Genomic DNA, 8865 nt, shown 5'->3' on the forward strand with positions numbered 1-8865 from the left:
AAACTTCTGCTTGTCCTCGAGGTAAGCATATTTGAGGTGTGGAGGGAGGGGTTTCAATTCTAACTTCTGGTTATGGTCTGGCTCTGGATTATCTGAAACTGGTGGCAGTGGTAGGGTACCTGCATTGCCCTCGGAATTCCCCACACTTGGACCTTGTCCTATGTACTTATCTTCAAACTCTTCCTGGTGAACTTTGGCTACGGTTTCATCTATAATGTTACACTGGAAGATAGAATGGTCTTCTGGAGGGTACTTCATAACTCCATTCAGGTTGAAGCTTACTACTCGGCCGTCTATTTCAAAAGAGTATGTGCCTGCAAAAGTATCTAATTTGAACTTCGAGGTCTTCAAGAAAGGTCTTCCAAGTAGGATTGATGATGGCTTCTCTGAGTCATTTTGGGGCATCTCCAGGATGTAAAAATCAATGGGAAAAGTGAGACCTTTGATTCCCAGTAATACATCTTCAGCAACTCCAGCCACTGTAATAATACTTTTATCTGCTAACACAAAACGAGCTGCCAACCTTTTTAAGGGAGGGAACCTCAAAACATCATATACAGATAAAGGCATTATACTAACACATGCTCCTAAATCACACATGCAGTCAAAAAATATCACACCTCCAATGGTACAGTTAACCATGCATGGACCTGGATCACTAGATTTTTCAGGTATATTTTCCATTAAAGCAGATATAGAACTTCCTAAAGGAATAGTTTCTAATTCATTAATTTTGTCTTTAAGTATGCACAAATCTTTTAGAAACTTTGCATATTTAGGTACCTGTTGAATGACATCAAAAAGGGGAACAGTTACCTCAACCTTTTTGAAGATTTCTACCATTTTGGGATCAGGTTCCAACTGCTTCCTGGGCTTCCTTGCAAGTTGTGGAAATGGAATAGGAACGGCGTCCTCTATAGTGTCTATGCCCTTTGGTGCTTCTTCCTGTGATTTGGCGTCTTCTTCTTCAGCCATGTCTTGCATGCTCTTTTCTTCTTCAACATCTTCTATTTCCACTACCTCTTCAGCTGAGGCGTGTTTAGGTGGGTTCGGCTTTTCCTGATTCCTCTCTTGCAATGTGGTTCTGGACCTTAGGGTGATGGCATTAATACCACCCTTTGGGTTGGGTAATGGTTGAGAGGGGAGTCCACCAGAGCTTGAGGACTGGTTGTTGGAGTTGGTCAGTGATCCAACCTGTGAGACAAGGGTTTGTAAAGTAGAAGTCAAAACATTCAGAGTTGCATTAAAATTATTTTCCATAGCCTGTTGTCTCTGATCAATAGATTGTAGTAACTCATCATTAGGAGATGAAGAGGGGTAAGTGATCTGAGAGGTCTGCTGAGATGCTTGAGGCTGTCTTAAATGAGGTGCTCTGTAGGACTGATTCTGATTCTGTTGTCTGAAGTTGTTATTGTTATTCCACCTCTGATTTCCATTGTTATCTCTGCCTCCTCTGTTATGATTGTCCCTCCAGCCCTGGTTAGAATTGTCTCTCCAGCCTTGGTTAGAGTTATCCTGCCATCCTTGGTTATAGTTGCCACCTTGATTGTACCCTTGATTGGGGCGGTCATGAAAGTTATGAGTGGCTGCTACAGTGTTGTCTTTTGGTTAGAGTTGCAGACACTCATCGGTATAGTGACTGTAATCTGCACAGATTCCACATACTCTTTGTGGAACCAACTGCTGGCTGTGCTGTGGTGGAGAAGGCTGAACTTGCAGAGGCTGTTGTTGATTCAGTTGCATCTGCTTCAGCAAGTTGGTCATTTCACATTTGCTTCTGCCTGTGATTCCTAGTAGAGTCTGCTAAGTCGCTGATCAATTGCCATGCTTCGTCCGTAGTCTTGTACTTTTTCATAGAACCATTACTAGCACCTTCCAATGTGGTCCTATCTTGAGATTTCAAACCCTGTGTAAAGTAACCGAGCAACACTATCTTGTCAATCATATGATGGGGGCATGCATCTCAAAGATTATTGAAGCGTTCCAATTATTCATAGAGGGTCTCAGATTCATCCTGAACGATCATAGACATGTCCTTCCTCAGCTTATCGGCAACTTCAGCTGGAAAGAATTTATCCAGAAACTCTCTCCTAAGTGTATCCCAGTTGAAAATAGTTGCTCCGGGTTGAGTGTAGTACCACTCTCTTGCCTTTCCCTCCAGAGAAAAGGGAAGGCTTTCAACAGAATGGAAATTTCATCAGTGCCATTATGCTTAACAGTAGAACAAGCAGTCTAGAAATCCCTAAGATGCTTGATAGGCTCTTGAGCAGGTAAGCCATGAAACTTGGACATCAAGTTGAGTAGTTAAGACTTTATTTCAAAATCTACAGCTACTGCTGGGTGGTGTGCCTGAAATGGTTGGAGCATAAAATCAGGGGCTCCTTCCTCCTGGATAGTGACTCTCCTAGGCGCTGCCATGTCACCTGCACATAAATGAACTGGATTAGTAGAGAGGGAGCTAATTTCTTCCTTAGATGACGGTTCAGGTTCGTCCTCAAAGAGGAGTCGCCGACACCGAGCTTACCTTATATGTGAAAGAGTTCTTTCAATTTCAGGGTCAAATACTGGCAAGCTTGGATCAGGAAGTGAACGCGTCATTTAACGAAAGAAACGTATAGCTCATAGTGATAGAATGAAAAGAAAAATTGTAATAAAAATAAATACCAATCAATAAATTAGCACACTGTTGCAACTCCCCGGCAACGGCGCCAAAAATTGACGTGGCGGAAATTGGCGAGTTAAGAATTCATTAATAGGGACACGTTGCAAGTACAGTCCTCAACCAGCTGAAAATCTGCTTATCAATTTAAAAAGGGGTTGTCACAATATTGAAAATTAAAATACTGGGAGTATGAATCCAGGTCGTCTCCCAACAAGTTGCAAGGAGATGTGCTATTTCATCAATCGGGTGTTTTCAAAAATGGTTGAGTTGATAAACAGATATTTAAATTAGAGAATTTAATTAATTTTAAATAAAAGCCTTGACTGGGGGTAGATTTGTTGGAAGCCCTATTCTCGTTAAAATACTCTCAAAATTAATTGATAATTGGAAGTTACTCTGCTTAGTTAACCCTTACTAGGTAAAAGAAAGTCAAGCAAGTTGGAAATCGGTTTCTAGTCATAAGTCCTAATCCTCTCCCTTGGGAAGGACTAGAGTTAATGATTAGAGGGTGATTCAACAATAAACCCAATTATAATTTCTCTCTTGAGTAGTTCAACTCGAGGGTTCCTTTCAATCATCCCCAATCAAGTCATGAAACTACTCACTCATCATAATTATAAAATTCACAGAATTAATAGTGAAAATAAAAGAAGACATGATAAATAATAATAAAAGGATTGATTGAAAATAAAAATAGTCTATATTAATAACTTGTAAAAATAAGCCAAAGTCAACTCTAGAGGGATTAAGAATATGGAAGAATAAATATAAAAAGTAAATAATAAAATAAGATGACTAGTACCGGAGGTAGACTCTTCTCAAAAGCTAAAGCCAAAATCTTCCAATGCTAATTATGAACGCTCAAGTGAGTGAAAAACCTAGGGGAGGAGTAAATCCAGATCTAAAACTAAAAAATTGTGCAGAATGAATTGTTTCTCTCGTTTCTGCATGATCCCTGACTCTAGTCTATAATTTCGGGCCAAAAACTGGGTTGAAATCCGGCCCAGAAACTCTGCCAGCGACTTTTGAAATTCTACAGATCGCGCACATCACGTGGACGCGTCACTCACGCGACGCGTCGTTCGGCATTTTTCTTTTCCATGCGGGCGCGTCGTCCATGCCTCCGCATCGCTTTTTCTTTTCCAATCCGCGCGTCTGCATCACTCATGCGGCCGCGTCACTGCGAATTCCTTTCTTCCGCGCGGTCGCGTCGCTGACGCGTACGTGTCACTTATCGCTGGTCATCTCCTCAATTTGTATTCCTTACATTTTTGCAAGCTTCCTTCCCAATCTCTCACTCATTCATGCCCTATAAAGCCTGAAACACTTAAGACACAGATTACGGCATCGAATGGAATAAAGGGGAATTAAAATACCTAATTAAAGGGTCTCCAGGAAGTAAGTTTTCAATCATGTAATAATTTTAGGAAGGAATTATAAATGCATGCTAATTATATGAATAAGTGGGTAAAGACCATGATAAAACCACACAATTAAACACATTGTAAACCATAAAATAGTGGTTTATCACGGAGCACAATGCATATCATAATCACATATTCAATCTCAGAAGCCACTGCTCATAGCACACTTCCACTCATACTTATTCCATTAACCATAGTCATTCATTTCCAAGTCTTAAACTCATCATCCATCCTTAATATCACAAGTTTGTCATCAATATAGCACACTGTCAAATACCCAACTAGTCCATCCCCACGTACCCCAGAAACCTAAACCTCCGTCTTCTAACTTATTACCAGAAATATCTATTCAAACCCACTTATAGTATTCTCTATGTTTAACATCCAAAAACAAGCCAAAAAGTCTTAAATAGGTGTCACAGAAGCTTACAAGCTTGTTGGGAAGGTGAAGCAGTTAAGAACAAGATTTTAGTTGAGAAATAAGGCATGTGTGTACACACAAGAGTGTGCGTGTGCACGCCCAGGAAAGATTTCAAATGTGTGCGTACGCACAGAGGTGTGTGACATACAGAAAAATCACCGATCAAGAGTTTATAGAGAAAACAACGTTGCAAGTATAGCTCTTAACCAATGTTGATTCCGCGTATCAATTTAGAAGGGATTGTCACAACATTTAGAAATAAAATACTGGGAGTATGAATCCCAGGTCGTCTCCCAACGAGTTGCGAAAAGAGTGCTATTTATTAATCAACGATTTTCCAAGAGATTTTTTGAGTTTGAGAAACAGAGAAATAAATGATTGAGAATTTATATAATTTAAATAAAATCCTTAACCGAGAGAAGATTAAATGGAAGTTCTATCCCTGTTGAACTCTCTCAAGTGTAATAATAAAAGGGTTGTTATCCTGCTTAGTTATCCCTTATATAATAAGGGAAAGTCAAGTACTCTCAAACTAATCCTATCGCTTGCGTCCTAATCCTTTCCTAAGAAAGGATTAGAGTTGAAGACAGGAGAATTAGCCAATAACTTCCAATTAATATTAACACTTGAGTATTCTAACTCAAGTTTTCCTCTTAATCAACCCCATGTCAAGTTGGGAATCTACTCCCTTCACATGGATATAGCGCTCATAAGAATATAAGAAGAAGACATGATAAATTAAATAAATAGGGATTGAAAATTAATTAAAGGAAAAAGTAATTCTACGTATTAGTAAATCCAAAATGCAACATAATTATCTAAATAGGATTAATGAATAACTGAAAGAGTAAAGGAATAGGAAACAAACTAGAATAGTAACTTCAACGGAGGTGATGACTCTTCAATATCCAAAATCCAAAGCAAAAGCATAAAACTAATAAACTATGAATGTAAGGAAAACCTAAAGGAAGAGTGATTCTCTCTCGATTCAGATCTAAAATCCTAAAACTATTCTAATGAGAATGTGTGTTGAGTCTCTGCATGTTCCCTTGCTTTAGTCTGTGTTTCTGGGCCAAAAACTGGGTCAAAACACGGCCCGAAATCGCCCCCAGCATTTTCTGTTAATTCTGCAGATCTCGCATGTCATGGGTACACGTCAGTCACGCGTTCGCGTCGCTGGTCATTTTGGCGTGTCACACGTTCGGGTCAAGCACGCGCTCACGTCATATTGCAGAACTCCAATCCACGCGTACGCGTCAGGCACGCGCACGCATCACTGCAATTTTCTCCATGTCGCGCGCACGCGTGAGCCATGCGTGCGCGTTACTGCTCACTGGTTATCTCCTTAGTTTCTTGTGTTCCTTCCATTTTTTGCAAGCTTCCTCTCCATCCTCTAAGCCATTTCTGCCTTATAAAGCCTGAAACATTTAACACACAGATCACGGCATCGAATGGTATAAAGGAGACTTAAAATACACAACTTAAAGACTTTAGGAAGGAAGTTTTCAATCACAGAACAAAACTAGGAAGGGATTGTAAAACCATGCAAATCATATGAATAAGTGGGCAATGATTTGATAAAAACCACTCAATTGAGCACAAGATAACCCATAAAATAGTGGTTTATCAACCTCCCCACACTTAAATATTAGCATGTCCTCATGCTTAGCTCAAGGAGATAAAAATAAATGAGTAGGGAAAAGTAAGACTCATGCAATGCAATGCAACTTATGTATGAATGCAACTATATGATTTCGTCTACTTGGTTAAAAGTAAATAAGTTCTTTAAGACAAACATAAATTAAATTTGACTAATTCAAATCCTACATTAAAGACAAGTAAACTTGCAAGAAGGTGGCTCATGAAAGCAGGGAACATAGAATCAAGCATTGAATCCTCACTGATAGTGTATATGCACTCTAGTCACTCAAGTATATAGGGTAATCACTCTACTCTTCTCTAGTCATGCTTTCTAAACTTTGTTCTTCACCTAACCAATCAACAAGTATTTAATGTATCAATGCAAATATCATGAGGTCTTTTCAAGGTTGTAATGGGGCTAAGGTAAAGGTGAGAGTATATATATATGGCTAAGTGAGCTATAAATTAAATCCTTGACTAACCTAAGCTCTCACCTATACACACACACTTTATATAACTTCTAAATTCATGCCTAGCTACCCAAAATTTCCCACTTTTTTTCATCTCATACTCATGCATCAACCTTCTCTTTTTCTTTTTCTCTTTTTTTTTCTTTTTTTTTTGGTTTTTGAATTAAAAATATAAAAGTAAACATAACATATCAATGCACATGGATTTTTAATTTTTTTCTGGTCTCACATGAGTAGGTACCCAAATTCCTAATATTTTATCAATAAAATTAAACACTTTGCTATCAACCCAAGTTCCCGCGGTTCCCCACACTTAATTGATACACAATCTCTATCTTAAGCTAACCAAAGATTTAAATAAGGTAATTTAATTATTTTTTCTCTTAAGGCTAGTGATGTGGTAAGATATAAAACAAATTGGGATTAAAAAGGCTCAAAGTGGCTAACAAAGGTAAATGTAAGGGTAGGCTATTTGGGATAAGTGAGCTAATAATCAAATAATGGCCTCAATCATATGCATGCATATAAATACACTAAACATTGGATATCTAGGATGGAACAAAATATAGATTACAATCATAGAGAAATAAACACACAAGAATAAATTTTTATGGTTAAATAATGTAACCATGTAATTAAGCTCAAATCTCACAGGTTGTGTGGTCTTAGCTTAAAACCATGTTTCAATTTACAATCTTCAAACAAGCTTCTAACACAAAATTTTTTAATTTAAATTAGTGAAGTTTTACAAAAATAAAGTCTTTAAAAGAAACTTATTATTTTTCAACCAATTAGAACATGCATGCAAATAACTATTACTATGTAATCTATCCTATCCTAAAAAAAGAGAAATACCCTATTGGTGTTAAGAGAGAAAAGTTACCTCTGGAAGTCAGGTACTGACCGACCTCCCCACACTTAAAGCTTTGCACCGTCCTCGATGCCATCAGTCAGGAACAAAAGGGGTTGGTAGCAGTGTCTCCACAATCAGGACCGTCATGGCTCCCGTGTTGGTTGTTGAAGTGGAGTCCGGAGTGTCTGGGTCTTCTTCAGGTAGGTGGTTCCCAACAATCAGTCTCTTGAGATATGTGAATCGACGCTTGTTACGGCGCTCCATGCGTTCCATCTGCCGGTCTTGTCGGTCCAACCTCTGAAGTATTTGAAGGAGCAGCTGATTTATTGAAGGTGCTTGTGATGAGGAAGGAGAAGGGATATCTCTGGCCGGGTCTGCAATCCAGCTAGTAGTGGTTGCTGTGAGTCTGATGTACTTCCCACCCGGAACATATTGATCATCCCGAGGAATCATGGCCTTGGTGTCCCCAGCACTGTAGGAGACTCCGGCTGTGGAGACTAGATTTGAAACCAAGACGGGAAAAGGTAAGTTGCCCGTAATTTGTACGTGTCCTATAGCATGCCAGATGTGTCTTGGTAAGTTGAGAGGCTAGTCTATAAAGATACACTAGAGGAGAACAGCCATGTCTGCAGTGAAGGAGGACTCATGAGTGCTCGAAAAGATGTAATGGGACATAATCTGTGCCCACACTCGAGCCTCCAAGGTAAGTGCTGAAGCCAATATCCCCTTGGGTCTGGAACGATGGTATCAACAGATCCATCTGCTGCCAGGTTGTGCTATAACTCTGAGAACGGTGTTTCAGTCAAATTGGTATGTCTGGCGCTTAACAGAGGCTTCTTGAAAGGTGTCCAACCCTTCTGGAGCAGGGGGAAGATCTAAAGCTTGCTGAATGGCCCTTTTAGAGATGGAGATCTGTTTCTGACAGACATAGACAGACTGCAAGGTTGGCATGTGGAAGTTGGAGTAGAATTCGACTACTGATGAGCGGATAATTTGTACGCTTTTTGGCATTGTTTTTAGTATGTTTTTAGTATGATCTAGTTAGTTTTTAGTATATTTTTATTAGTTTTTAGTTAAAATTCACTTTTCTGGGCTTTACTATGAGTTTGTGTGTTTTTCTGTGATTTCAGGTATTTTCTGGCTGAAATTGAGGGACCTGAGCAAAAATCTGATTCAGAGACTAAAAAGGACTGCAGATGCTGTTGGATTCTGACCTCCCTGCACTCGAAGTGGATTTTCTGGAGCTACAGAAGCTCAATTGGCGCGCTCTCAACGGCGTTGGAAAGTAGACATCCTGGGCTTTCCAGCAATATATGATAGTTCATACTTTGCCCACGATTTGATGGCCCAAACCGGCGTTCAAAGTCACCCTCAGAATTCCCAGCATTAAACGC

At 39.4% G+C, this 8865-nt stretch overlaps 1 non-coding gene across 1 annotated transcript; it reads left to right on the plus strand.

Moving 5' to 3' along the window:
• The first annotated feature begins 1939 nt into the window (after window positions 1–1939).
• Window positions 1940–2047, plus strand: LOC127742947 (small nucleolar RNA R71). Its single transcript, XR_008004296.1, has one exon. It is a non-coding gene; the product is annotated as a small nucleolar RNA R71 (small nucleolar RNA).
• Window positions 2048–8865: the final 6818 nt, after the last annotated feature.

The sequence above is a fragment of the Arachis duranensis genome, chromosome 1, assembly GCF_000817695.3.
Source record: "Arachis duranensis cultivar V14167 chromosome 1, aradu.V14167.gnm2.J7QH, whole genome shotgun sequence".
NCBI classification, from domain to species: domain Eukaryota; kingdom Viridiplantae; phylum Streptophyta; class Magnoliopsida; order Fabales; family Fabaceae; genus Arachis; species Arachis duranensis.